At 24.8% G+C, this 16015-nt stretch overlaps 1 protein-coding gene across 1 annotated transcript in view; it reads left to right on the top strand.

Annotated features, from left to right (window-relative positions):
* The first annotated feature begins 1678 nt into the window (after positions 1–1678).
* LOC129608757 (GATA zinc finger domain-containing protein 14-like) overlaps positions 1679–16015 on the top strand; it is a 50422-nt gene continuing 36085 nt past the window's right edge. The window contains exon 1 of the mRNA XM_055520454.1: positions 1679–1739. The gene's annotated coding sequence lies outside the window, so the exon portion shown is untranslated. The remainder of the gene's footprint in view (positions 1740–16015) is intronic.

Below are 16015 nucleotides of genomic sequence, written 5' to 3'. Positions count from 1 at the left end.
TCTTATTTGAGAAAAAAATTCAACATAATTGTGGAGTAATTTTTTTCTACTTTACTGTAAGTATGTATAGTGTACACCTTTTCAAAATGAATATTTACACTATTTCATATAGTTATAATTTATTTACATATATACATACATATAAATTAAGAATATAATATGCAGATTGTAATTACTGCATTTGAATTAAGGTTTTCGATTGTAATAAAAGTGTGCAAAAAAAAAACTACCATATTTTTCTATACATATAAACATATACATACAAATATAAAGATTTACTTATGTATGTCAACTCCATGAGGTAGTTAAAAGAAGGAACTCTTAAGTAAATATGTAACGTATATACACATAAATATATGTATACATATATGCAAATTATTTTTATATGTATATGGGAAAGTACCTAAATGACATTGATTGCAATCAAAGAGAAAAGAAAGACAAAAGAAAAAAAAAAAATGAAAAAAGAAAAGAAAATTTCTTTTTAGCTGGGACTTTTGCAAATCCTTTTGGGGTAATATTCAATCAAATTTGAAGTAAAATAAAAAAAAAGAAAAAAAAAGTAATTTGTTTTCTTTTAATTTTTATTTGATTCAAAGATTTTTGCATTTTTACATTCTTAAATTTTATGAAATCATTTTCAAAAAAAAAAAAAAAATTTAAAATAGGTTATAAAATTTTCATATATGAATGAGATTTTGTGGGTAAATGTCCTTAAGGATTAGACACACATAAAATATAAAGAAAATTAAATTGTTTTTTTTTTTTTGTGTTGTGTTTTTTTTTTATAGTTTTTTTTTTGTACACACACTATTTTGAATGAATTCACAATATTAAATTTTTGATTATAATTCTATAGAATTTTTTTTCTTGTTTTTTTTTGTTTTTATATAGGATCACAATAAAAATTAATTTCACATAAAATTGATTCATTTTAAGAAATAGTAAAAACAATGTACAGTAGTAGGGGACATATGTATGTATGTAATTATAGGATTTATACACACTTTTGTATTATAGCAGTAAAAATATTTATACAAGCATTTTGATAAATATTATAAATTGAACACAATACCACAATATTTTATGGAATAATCTCATATGAGTAATTATGAGATATATTTAGGTATATATATATATTTAAAATATTAAATATATTTTATATAAACGATATAGAGTATGTGTAATCTGTCACATCACTTTTCTTATACATCGTTTGTGATCTCTTGGGAGTACAACTATGAATAAAAGTTATAATATTTTTAATGACATATTTAAAATTAAAGAGAATGCGCTTCAGTATGCGTGTGATTTTTCGTTGCATCTGTATCTCTTATTCTATTTCTATAAAAGGCAGCTCATTTATTTTATAACATTTTACATATAAAGAGAGGTGGAAATCCAAGATATTGGCTATAATATTATGCTGAAATTACATAAAATAATTGTTGAAACAATTTGCTGTAAAATAATTAAGAATAAATATTTTTGGTGGTAAAATTATTTTGGTTTCATATTTTATAAAGAAAGAACTCTAAATTTGACACATAATTAAAATTTGGAATAACTTTAGAGCTACTCGTACAACTAAAATCTAATTTTAAATATTGTTTCTAAAATATTAGAATTTTATTTTGCCAATTAATATTAATGTATATTTTTTTCTATTTATTTTTAGATATAATGATTTGTATAACAACGTTAAGATGGCGTTGATTGAACTAAGATAAAATTATAAGGTAAATACTTTATAATAATTATTAATTACGAAATGAAAAAAAAAACATTTTAAAAAATTCAGTAGACTAGAATACAAAATAAATGAAAATTTATTAGAGAAGTTTTACTGATTATTTGATGTTGTGTCATAATAATGCCGGAATTAAAACTCTCTGAATGAGTTGCTGAATATTAGGTTTGCTGAATGAGTCGAAGCTCTCATGATTATTTAGGACTCGTGTAAAACAAATATGACTATTCCGAAGAATTTTAAAAAGACTGTGCATGGTGAGATTCTGGGACATTTTGGCACACCTTCAATTGTTTTTTAGTATTACATATATACATAACTTTAAAGAATACAAATTTTTTCCCCTACTTAAGACTTGGAAGAAATTTAGGCCTTGTGTATGGATACCGTAAACAACCATGCCCCAATTTCTTACATTAATGGTGTTTTAATTAGATGGGTTGCGACCTACCTACCTACATTTAATATGTACGGTTATTAATATTTATTGTTTTATTTTTACTGCAATTCAATATTGAATTTTATGTAAATATGGTAATTAATTATGTAATATATATGGAGATGTATATAATCTATTGAATACAATTTTTATAGTAATTTGACCAGATTTTGAAACCAAGATCCCCGTCAGTTAAAGGACCGGTGCAGTAATCACTGTGTCATTGGTCAAGTGGAATATATACAAACATATATAACAATATTTTTACTATTACCTTGATCTTGACTACCTTCCATAAACTAAAAATCATGCCTCAAACAGTACCGTCTTCAAAATTTCTTCTTCTGTTCAAACACGTGTTGAATTTCTTTTTTATATGGTTTCTATACCATATTCCATCTACGTAATTTTACTGTGTAGTGAATATATGAATCATTATGATTGTATAAAATTTTCTTTAATATCCCTTACCGTAAATATCAAAAAAATTATCAAAGGGTTCAACAAATAAAAAAATGTTTTTAATTTAGCTATTTATAATTTTTTTCTGGTTTTCATTAATAATTGCATTTTCGTAAAAATTTATGAGGATTTCGCATAACATACGTCATAATCCTTCATAAAATATTAAAATCTAGAGGAATTCCTATATTACTTTGAGTGTTAATGTGTGTTGTCTTTTCAAACTCTTATGTTTGCATAACATTTTTGTATGTATAGCAGGATGTGTATACCATACACATACTACCAGTTTTTCTTTCACTTTTGTTTATGTTTAAATGAAGTCTGTGAAATTATTTCTTAATTTTAAACCCTATAAAAAAATTTTAACTAAATATCAAGGTTAGCTTTTTAATAAAGAAATTTATTAAAGAAAGAAATGAATTTTTATGACGTACGATAATTTTTTTAGTACGAATTTGAAGAAATTGGAGTTAAAAGTTTTCGTTCCAAAAATTAATAATAATTTTTTTCTTATTAAAAAGGACATGAATAAACTGCATATATTTATAATGAAGGTCTTAACCGCGGGACTTGATACTTCATCTTACTTTTATGGTTAATCGATTTAAATCTGAATTTATTATCACGGGTATCGTTTAATGTCTGGCTCAAATCAATTTTAAATTTTCGACTTCCACAAAAGCGTAACTTTATTTGATAGCTTCTGGCAGTTTTCCAGGAATAAATTATATATTAGGAAAATCAATTGCCGATTATACTGTCTAATACTGAATTTAGTCTCGTATCATTTTTTCAACGGTATATTAAATATACCTCCAATTTCACTTTTTCATTTTTGGTTTTCATTAAAAAAAAATTCTTTTTAATAAACAACTTGCTTATAATTATTATAATTATTACTTTTATACATATATATATATATATATATAATTATTAAATCTTAAATTAAATCAGTTACCGTTCCATCTTTTGAGGGTTACCCATCACCATATATGTACGTATATTAGATCTCAGTTAATTTCTTTTATCCTAAAGCTTTTATCATCCAATGTTTATATTCCTTTTTATCCTGTCACATACAAAATACCCCATTCAAATATATTTTTAATTACACAGAATATATTACGTAATATATATTTGTGCATTCATACGTCATACATAGAGGGCATGCAATCTACTGAAATAAAAACAAAAAAAAAAAAGAATAATAAGAAATGAAAATAAAATTTAACTCAAACAATTAACTTTCTCATTCGACCGTGTTTTTTTTCTCTTTTCTTTCCTTTTTTTTAATACTCGTAATTTTGTGTTCCTCTTGCATTTCTGTACACAATATATAATATTCACTTATACATACATACTTACATATCCAGTTATTATTATTATATATTTTTTATTTTGTTGTTTTGCCTTCATGTTTAGTTTAAATTTTAATTAGGTTTATAATGAATTTACTTAAAACAAGAAAAAAATCAACCCATCAGAATGGGTCCCTGAGGAGGATGAGAAGGAAAATTATTAAGATTTTGTTTTTTTTTCTCTTCCTTGTTGCTTTTTTCTCATATTTTGTTTATATAAGAGTACCCATTACATGCATATTATAATTCTACATAAAAAAATAAAAATCATTTACAGTTACGAACAGAATTTTTATATACTTACATATGTCTGTATGTATAATAATTTTATACCTATGTGTCGTATGTATTATACTTTTCCTTAAATTCTCTAATTTTATTAAAAAAAGTATGGAAAGAAGAAAGTTGGTGTTATGAGTACGCTATTTATATTATTAGGGTATAGTAGATTAAGTACTACCCCAATTACTATTAGTTGGCTTTCCTAACAATTATAATATGTTTTTCATTTACAATTTTCAAAGATTTCTTTAATACGTTTAATAAATTGTATAACATTAGTCAGCTCTATGTTGGCATTTTTTTAAATAGTTGGCATCTTTGTTTTGTTTTTAAAAGATATGAGGTTGTCTAATTGAAAAAAATATAACTGCAATTAACAAAGCTAACGTCAATTCAAATCCTAATACAGGTTCAATTTTTCTTTTATTTTGTGTGAAAAAAAGTAACGGTAATGATTAATTAATCAGAGAATACTACTATACTACTCTTAGAACGTGTTACACTCTAAATAAGAAATATTCCATGCCTATAAAATTGCAATAAAAGTTCTTTTGAGATTTTTGAGAAGAGTAATAGTGCAGACTTGTTCCAGCAGATGGCTTTGATTTTTTAAATGGAAAATAAATGTCAAATTCCATTTACAAACGATTCCCACTGAGTCTTGGATAGATACTTTTATAAGAAACGCACCCATTGATTTATGCATGCTGTAGTATTCAATGAAATTTCATTCAATTTCAGCATATTATATAGTGATAAGGGTAGTATGGTGCAAGCGTAAGAATATACATATCATAAATATACACAGATTCTACATGTATGACCGACTTATGCTCTACCTAATATATACATTTCATAACATAGATTGTGCTCAGGTATGTAATATTATAATGTTAATATGATGTTGTGTTAAAAAGCTTAGATCTTGTTAACAATTATGTACATTATACACACGTATAGGAACATACCTAAAAAAAATTTACTCTTAATACTGAAAATTTTTTTTTTTGGAGTCATTCTATATATGAGATGATAGACATCACAGTAGTCAGTTACAGAATTTATATTTAATAATAATTTCTGTTATATTACACATTCATGAGGGAATGTTATTGTTTGAGCTTGCATGAATTTAATTATAATTTTTAAGGATAAAAAAAAAAGTTAGTTAGAACGGTATGTTCTGGACAGGGTTGAAGAAATGGTTAAATTTTGTGGAAATGAAAAAAGAAATATAGGAAAAGAAAACGTAAAATAACTATAATTATGTTGGTACATGTGTCATGTACAATATTTAAATGCAGTATAACAGTTTATGTATGTAAATTGTATAATGCTTTGTATATATTATAATATTAATATGTAATGTTGTTTTTTTTTTGGACATGGTGAATTATTTAGAAAAATACAATATTGGTTCGAAAAATATTTGTTCTTTTTTTTTGTCCTCGCTGTATATGAAACAACTTTTCTATTTCTGACGAACATTGTGCTTTGTGACAAAAGGGCTCGCTGGATACAACTATTCCTAGGAGAACATATCATAACTTTCAAGTTAAATTAATTGTAAACTTCTTGTTAAAAATTAATTGTAAACTCTCTAAATTGTCTCAGTATAGGCGAGATTTTACGGAACATTTTTGCTTATGAGCTCTATCAAATGTAAGTAATAAAATATAACGATTGATCCCTATATTTCTGTTATTTTCTTGTATTTTGTGACAAAAAACATTATTGATCACAAAAAAAAAAATTGTACCATTGTTGTAAATGTAACGTTTGCATATAAAGCCTCAACTGCTCCTATATATATGCAATTTTTCGTTATTTGTTTAAAATACTGATAAAAAATATTTATTTACAACCTATAATTTTCTTAGCAGTTGAGGAAATAACTAGCTATTGAAAAATTGTATTAGATTTAAATTCAAATTAGTATATAAATAAATGATATTGCTAACTCCTGCGTATATGCAATTTTATCATGACTTCGAATTTCAGTACAATAAGTAAAGAAAGTTCTTCTCTTACAATGAAACAGATCGATTTTTTATTCTAAATCCCGCATTAAAATATTCGCTTTTGTATTCTTGGCATTTCTTTCTGAATTTAGTTTCTGTTATAATAAAGATTTACTATGCGTTGTTCTATTTAAATTATGAGAAATAATGAGAAAAATCCTAAGCATTCTGTAAAATTAATGTTTATTATTATTTAAAATAACTACATTCTTATTTAATTATTTATGTATATTTTTTGTATATTTATAAATTGCATATTCGTATATGATATAATATATGATATATATGATATATGTGCCGGTATGTGCTATATATTTGTACATTTTAATGTAATTATTATTGTAAGTATGTGTAATATAATATAAGAATAATTTCAAAGGAATTTTTAAATTAATTTACAAATGAAAAATATTGTTGAATTGTGAATTGTAAATATTTAAAATAAATTTCAATTTAATTTTTGTTGTTATTATTTTTTTTTTTTTGTTTTATTTCTTGTTACTTTTTCGAAAATTCTGTAATTTTCTGGTATGTTTTTTTCTCTGTTTATTTCTTTGTTTTGTTTTTTCTCTTATTTCACTCTCTCGAAATACACTGACTCTTATACACATATAATATAAAGTTTTTTTCGGGTTTTGACTTTTGTAATCTAAAAGCATTAACATGAATTCAAAAATTTTTATTTTATTTATTTCAATTATTATTATAATTTTTTTTTATTTTATTTTAATATGGAAAAGAAAAGGGTTAAATCATTTCAAACGGAGTAAAAAATTTACAATGTAATGAAATGAGATTTGAGTGAAAAAAGAAAAAAAGAAGAAGAGAAAAAGAAAGTGAGTAAGGGATGAATTTGTGAAAAGGGTGTTAAGGAAAGAGATGAATGATTATATGCACATTCATTCAAACATTTTGTATTTACTTGTAATATTCAATATGTATTACATACATATATATATACATATGTATTTTTTTTCAATTTTTTCTGTTCCGTGTTTTTTATAAAAGTGAAATTGTGTGCACAGATGTTTGAAATATTTATAATATTACCGTTAAAAGCCATAATGTACCCATATAATAATAATTGTACACATGTATATAAGATGAGAAAGTTTGAAAGAGAAAGAATCCTATCACACGAAAGAGATAAGGCTCTTGTAAATAAATAGATTGAAGGAGAAAGTAGAGCGGCAGAAGAAAGTAAAAGAAAATTTTTAGGTTGAAATGCGGGTGAGTCGGTTCGGTTCGGTATAATAAAATGCATGAGTTGAATTGAGATTAAAAATAATTTATTCTGATATTGAGGAATTTTCTGTTCTTATATTTTTTTTTTTTTTTTTTTGTTTCAAATTTACCGTTAAATTTTCGTGAATATTATAGAGAGAGATAGAGAGAAAGAATAAAAGAGAGAAAGATTGTAAACGAATGATATATAAAAAAAAAACAAATGAGTGCAATAATGAAGAACAATAAAAATAATAATAATTATTATGAGCACAATAATAATGATTATAATACCGGTAAAAAATAAGAATAAAAAAAGAATAAAAACAAAAGAAAGCAGAAATAAAACGAAAAGAAAGAAATGAAAAATATTCACTAATTAGCTGAATGAACGTAATTAATTATTTTTATATGGCCAGATTGATAATGATGGAAAATATTAATAATTAAAAAAAAAAAAGAAAATAGTAATAAGAAAGAAGGGAATTTTTATTATATGAGTGTGTGTGATGCGGCGATTCGCATTACATATTATGTATGGATTACACTATTTTGTGTAGTCTGTATGTACAGTAAATGTACATTATATTATTCTATTTTCAATTTATGAATGAGTTATTTATGAATGGGCAGGTCAGTAATTATAAATATAAGCTAGAAGATGCTACCTTTTTGGAGCTATGAGAAGTATTACCATCTAAATATAAAGTAAGACATCAAATATATCACAAAAATTTTATTACAACGAAATAACTTGTTACGAAATTATGGAGATAAATTATTTTTTAAAAGCTAAAAGACAAAATATTTTCAGAGTTGATTTGAGGACACCGCGTTAGATCATATATATTCTATGGAGAATATTTTAAGTGTATGTACTTGAAAATTTTATTCACATTGTTATGAATATGAACTTCTCTTGGAAAGTGTACCTATAAACGCTATATATACCTATAATATTACATATATAAATATAATTATTTCATTTGAATATGCGATACAATGTATATGAGCGTTAAATTGAAAACAAAAAGTATTTCATTGTTTCATCTACAATTATAATGTATAGTAATTGTTATTGTCCTTTATCTTCAGGATATACTAAAAATTATATAATATGAAATGCAACGATGATACGCAATGATTTTAAATTATTGTATTTTTATTTTATGTTGTAGTTGTTGGTGCGGATATTGTTATTCTTTATCATCTCGGGATTTAATTAATACCTTTTGCTTAATTGATGTACACAATTATTTTATTTTTTTTTTACATTTTTTTTTGTTTTTAGATTAATTTGTCTGTACATTAATGCATTATGAATCATATATGTATGTAATTGCATGTTAAATTATATATACATATATTTGTAATTTTAATAGAAGTTGTGTTGTCAACGGCGTACAGATTTGTATAGATTTACTGTTCTTCTATACGGAATTGGGGTTACAGTATATGAAAAGTTATTTATAGGCCAATGGGGTCACAACGCGATAAAGACTTCTACTATAATACTTATTTGAATTTTATTTTTTAGTTTAAGTTTTCCTTCGACCACTACTTGGACATCGACTCTGGCTACATTTCTCACTCGGACTTCAATTCCGATTCTGACTCGTATTTCTATTATGACTCAGACAGCGACTCCGAAACCGATTCTTACTCCGAGTCTCGCCTAGATTTTGAAATCTTGAACTCTGATTTCGGTTCCAGAGTTGTTGTTTTTAAAATTCAGAACAAGTTATTTAAATTATGTTCAAACTTTTAAAACATCTCTCTTTATTATATTTTTAAAAACTGGTGCTCTAGAAATATTCATTTCGGTTTTAGAAACCATTTATAGGCTCTTAAATCTCGAATCTCCCTACTAGACAACTTCTTCATATAATATTACGATATTTGTCAACAAACGCCTTGTGGTATGCAATTATTTCATGCTAACAATAACAATGACAATTTTAACATATGAAATTTTTAGTACCACCACTCACATTTTAAAATAATAATCAACTATGACATTATTAATTTTCGCCTGAAATTGTTGGTTCATTTCAATGTTTTACAGTTTAAAAGTTCTTTTGATCAGAATTGCATACCCTACAATTGTCTTGATTTAAATAATTAATATTTTGTTACAGTATTATTTTACTTTAGTTGATATTAATGGAATAATTTATTAATAATTTTTATTATTTTAAATTTTTATTTATTCAATTTTCTTTGTTTGTTTATTAAAAGAGAGAAAAAAAAAACTTATTATGCTTAAAACCATGCATTGAATTGATGTAAAACGATGTAAAAAGTAATGTAAGTGAATTTACATTGCATTTATTTATTTTAATTATAATTAAATATTGTACATATATTTTTTAATAAATTATATTTTCTTTTTTTTTTAATTAAAATTAAATATTAAAAATAAACTTTAAATTGGATTTTTTTTAATTCTTAATTGCATTTGTAAAGTACACACATATTTGCACTTATTATATATTTTTTTTTTGTATAAGATTTTATTTTTTCAATTATACACATATAACGTATAAAAACATAATTGAAAAAATAAAATAGTTTGTGGATAATTGTACAGTCAGAGAAACTCTTTGTAAATCTTTTAAATACAAAATAAAATGAAAAAAAAAACATACTCAAATTTCTCAATTAATGTCATTAATAAAAATGTTAACAAAGAACGTTTTGTCTTTGAACTCTTCAATAAATAAATGTCGAAAACGTAATATTTTAAATTTGATTTACTTTTAAAATATTATGAAAATTACATTAATTATGAGAATTTCTCGAATAAAGGAAAAAAATAATTTTAATTTCTTTAATAATAAAATTGTTAACGTAAATTTTAATCAAATTTTTTATTTAAACTTAATTAGATTTTTATAAAATTATTTGGGGTTTTGTATGGAATCGGCCTAATGGGAATTGTCTGAGTATTAAAAACTGAAAACTTAATTTTCTTTCAATTTCGTGCTTATTTGTTATGCCACTGATTCGGTGTTGGCGAATTCCAGGCAGACTCTTTTTCTTGGAATTGTTCTTGGATCCTACTTCATTTAGCGAACTTAACCATTGGTGCAGTGGTCAGGCACCGGTCCTTTGACCGAAGGTTCTCGGGTTGAAACCACTATAAAAATTGTATTCAATATTACATAACTTATAAACAATACTAATAAATATTATACAAGTAATTTTCAAATATTCATAATATTCGATATTAAAAACTAAGAAAAATAAACAGTAAATATTAAAAAACTTAAATATTCAATATAAATAAAACTACGGCAGGCTAGTCATCTGCCTAATTAGCTCTATGATGCTATGAAACTAGGGCATAATATCATGCACTAGCCCTATGTTCCTCCTAGGAGTGAAGAAGGATAAAAAAAACTTCTTTTAGCTGACTACGGACAAAGCGAATATTAATGACCTTAATCGGATGATACCACGGCGGATTTAAATGCTCTCTTTGGAAAACCGGTCAATCTAACCTATACAAGCTATTTAAATTAAAAATGTTGGTTTTTTCTATGACTTTTGAGAACTTTACCTCATTTCGCATTGATATTTAGCAGCAGAGCGTCATTCAATATTTCATTTTGAATTTAATACTATTCTTCCTTTTTGATATTTAAATACTAAACTTATCTTTTTCGATATTCAATTAAAAAACCTAATGTGGTAATTTCATTTTATTAATTAAGAATAAATTATCAATTAAATTTTCAGTAAGCAATAAATAACAACAGTAATTGAAAGAATTTTTTTAATTAATGGATAAATTTCACGTTCTACATACTTAATTATAGGTCATAATAATTTTAAACTTGTCAAAATAAATTCTGTTATCTAAATTACATTTTTTTTTTTCCTGTATAATTCTTAACTATTTAATTAATTCGAAAATTTACATAAGAATTCAATAAAAAAGCACATAATTTATCACCTATTCACTTTGTATAATGTAATTTATCACTTTTGTATATAGTGCTGCTAGTGGATAAAAAATCTTTCATTATGCTGAGATAGTCTTTGTCGAATGGTTTTCTTAATGAAGAATCGATTATATAGTAGAGAGACGATGGTTTGAGTATAGGGTAAACAATTAAATAATTATTACCAATAAGATTTCTACTGTGTTACTTTAAGTTGAATTAACCTGAAAATGTATTTCCCTTTTAAGTTTGAGAGTAAAAATATCTGATCTTCAATATGGAACTTAACAGATTGTCCAAACTTTAAACTATAAACAGGGAACCACAAACAACCACTTTTGATTTTTATTTCTATTGAAAATCGGAGTATTACTAAAAACAATTCAACGTTAATATTGTTCATTTTATCATTTCGCAGCTTACTTATTAAAAAAATATTAATTTTATTAGAATTTCTTCTAAGTGAATCCTCTTCGATGCAAATCAAAACAAGTTGGGTCAGTCAATGCAGAGCAATTTCTTTAAATTTGAATTCTCTGGTAGGGAATAAAATAGAAGTTTTAGTGAATAAAGAAAGTGTTGCCAGAAAGTGTTACCACAACTACAGGTTGTTGTTTAAAGTAAATTTTATTTTAATTTTTAAAGAAATTTAAGGAAATTAGAGTTAAAAATTTTAAAATGGCAAAAATTTTTGTAGTATTCTCAGATTTCAAAGCAGAATTTCTCTTTTAAGAGCGAAACATTTATTTAGACTTACCTTCTTCATTTAAGAATTTTATCAAACTATAAATTGAAATTAATATTAGATTTTATATTTTAAGATTTCATTTAAAATTTTTCATTAAAGGCAATTTAAAATCCGCATACATACATGTGCTAAAATGTAATTATTAAGTACTTGTAGAATATATCAGAGTAGGTTCGTGTAGTGATGTTTAAACACTTTTATTTCGTTCTTTTAACATCAGGTGTTATTAATCATAAAATACATTTTTCGTGGAATTTTAATTGGACCACAATGTACATAATCTACTATGTAAAATAAAAGAATATACGCAAAATGTGTAAGCAATGCTAGAAATTTTAAGCATTACAATAATTGAAGCAATAATAAGAAGTTTTATTGTCAACAATTTTAACCTATTATTGCGTTTGTGTGAATAGCTATAAATGGTTATTCCAAAATGAAGGTGGTTATGGGAACGAAGAAATGAAAATATAAAGTATAATTAATATTTACACCTAAATGTATATAAAAACTGTATGTGCACTGTTGATATAAATATTGTAAATATATGTATACAGAGAATATAAATAAAACGATTCTCCCCATTGCTTTTCTCATTTTTAATTTTACCATTTTACCATTCAGTTCTCATTTTTAATTGATATAATTAAAGCAATTCTTTTTATAATAACATGAAAATAAAAACAACAAAAATAAGTTGAAAACGCTAAAAATTTTTCTTTCTAAATTGATATTAATTCACCGTTTGCGTTTAGGAAGTGAATGTCAAATTAAAATTTATTGGCCGTAATTAGGCACAAATTCTTAAGTCCTAGAAAATGAAACAAAATTAAAATGAAACAAAATAAAAACAGAACAAAGAGAAAGAGAGAAAGAAAATTAAACAACAAAATTTTTGTTGTGAATCTTGACTCATGATATTTTTACTAAAAAGTCTCAAAATTGAAATGAAAAATAACAAAGAAGAATTTTATAAGGATAACATGAGCTCACATTCGAATTTGAATGTGTGAACAGAGTATTCAATGTGTCGGAAAAGAGCATTGGAATTCGAAATCGCAAATTTTATTCAGAAATTTGGATGAGAAGCCTAACTTGGAATGAAAACAAAATTACTTTACTAATTAAATGGTGAAAATGTTGGAGATTCTTACACTGAAATGAATGTTTTTAGTTTTGGTATAAGTGCGTAAGAATCGTTTTAAGTTCGTTCATTCGTTTTCAGTTATTTGATTTAATTTTTTGGAAAAAAATGTTGCGTGTAGCTTGGAAGTTTTTCTTACTTGTCTGTACTAATTGAATTATTTTTAACCAAGAAATATTGACAGAACAAGGATCAAATTATCGAGAATGTCGATTTGATATAAAATTCGATTTAGATTATTATTGCATGTAGTCATAGATTTTTTTTATTTAATTGCTTTAAAATTCTAAATAAATTTTAAATATTACAAAAGTTTCTAATTTTGTTACTCTGTCTTTCCTTTAATATGAATACTATAATTTCTCCATCAAATTTACATATATATATTTTTGGATAAATCTATAATATAACATTGCGTGATTACCTCATTTTCATGTCATTTGCAAGAAAACATAATTTAACTTGAAAAAAAAAATATATAACAAGCTGTGTTCTTTTCATTTTATTTGTTAATTTTGTATATACATTCGTATATCAATATATAGAGGTACCTGAGACATGTTTATATTCTTTCATTGTGTCCAAAAAGGAAGCAAAGGTTGATTGCTTCAGAAATAAATAAACTAATAACAAACGACAAGGAAAGGAACTGGGAAAAAAAAATAATAATAAAACTATTAACTTTAGAACCTGTCCACAATTATACGAACATTAAAAATGGGTACTTTAGCATATTGTTATACATACCTACCATATAATATATTGTCGAATAATATCATTTGAACCACATATATATAAGTTTTTCCCAATGTTTATAACAATACTTTATTTTTTATATTGGAAATGGCAATAAAATTAAGAGAAATTAAAACGACCAAGTGAATTGAATATGAATGTCAATGTATGTTCTATGTCAATGGCTGTATATGTATATAATGCTAGTATGTAAATCATATAATGTAGGTATGAACATTTTTATAATATTAGCAAGCATACAGGGGCAGACTATGTAAAAAACTAAGAAACAATTGGGGTTCCATGAAAAATTGAATAAAATAAGAAAATAAAGAATAAAATTCAAAAAAAAAAAATTTTCTTCACAAAAGATTAACAATTTCAAAATTGTTTTATACTACAATATGACGACGACATTATAGGGGGACCCCATTTAAATAAAATGTATATTTAAAATGTCTATCGAATCTAAATCAACTTAACTATATATACTATGTAATATGTGGTCGGTCTCTTGCAACAATTTTTTCTTTAAATATTTACATACATACAAACATTCATATTTGTATTACAAATGGACATATTATAAATATATTTTTTAATTCATTGTATATTAGTAGTAAATTTTCGTATTGTGTTTGAATGTGTATAAAAATTTAAGTTTGTTACCTATGAACTGACCACAAATGTTGAAGAATTTGAATATTCGAAACCGCCTTAATTAGATCCTATCACGAAGATCTTTTTTGAAAAGTTTTGTTTTTGTTTTTTTCTTTTTCTTTTCTTTTCTTATATTTTTTTTTGTTTTATTTTACCTTAAAGGTGAACGTTGAATAATTTATTCAATGGTAAGGCTTCCAAATAACATAAAAACATGACGTGTCACATCTGATATGGAACCCTTAAAGAACTGTTTTTTTCTCACTATAAAGCCGTCAAACAAGTTTTTCGATACATATTTATTATGTATGTATGTATGTTAGGATGTATATGTGGATATATATGTTTATTCTTGTTATTTTTAAGTTGTTTTGTATTTTTTATAGTTTTGGTTATTTTTGGTCTTATTAGAGCTATTTTTTTTGTGCTATTTTGTAGTAGAATTGCTGTATATTAATATTTAGTGCAATAAATTTATTTAAATATATTGTGTAGGTCTTTGTGTGTTTGTGTATTTGTGCATTTTCTCGGCATTAACAAGAAGAAAAATTAAATTATTTAGACAATTGATTATAAATTGAAATTGGATTATGGAAAATAGAATAAGGTATTTGATGAGAATATTCAGTAATTGATTTTGTAATGAAATAAGATTTTAAGTGCCGAAAAGGTATAAGATTCAACTATTTATACTTGGTTTTAAATATCTATTTAATTAAATGTCACATATTGAAACTAATGACCCATCAGTTGTACCGTTTTTGTTGCATTTAGCTTAAATGAACTTGTTCTGGCTAATATCACCATTAAATACAGTAAATGCAGTTGATTAGGTCAACGAAAGTCTCAATGTATTATTATAAGTTCATAAATTTTTTATCTGCCTCACATAATGTATAATTAAGAATTAAGCCTCGCATGAACTGCCCCTTATTACCGACCGTATTGTGTAAACAATAGGTAGGTTATGTGATGGCAACAAATTTTGCATATCGAGTTTTCGGTGGGAGCGTACTTCTCCATAGTAGAGAAGTGTAAATAAACTATTTTTAGCAACCTGTCGGTCTGTCGGTCTGTCGGTCTGTCCGTCTGTTGGTCTGTCGGTCTGTCGGTCTGTGTGTGCATGCGTGTATCTCAAGTTCGGCTGAACCGATTTTGATGAAATTTTATATGTAAGTTTGTTTCCACCATGGCACGGATCGATCAACTTTTGGTATATATCAGGCCTCGGGAACTGCACTT

The sequence above is a fragment of the Condylostylus longicornis genome, unplaced genomic scaffold, assembly GCF_029603195.1.
Source record: "Condylostylus longicornis isolate FDR11 unplaced genomic scaffold, ASM2960319v2 ptg000034l, whole genome shotgun sequence".
Taxonomy (NCBI): domain Eukaryota; kingdom Metazoa; phylum Arthropoda; class Insecta; order Diptera; family Dolichopodidae; genus Condylostylus; species Condylostylus longicornis.
Note: the sequence above shows the minus strand (reverse complement) of the source record. Positions and strands in the feature narration are given on the sequence as shown.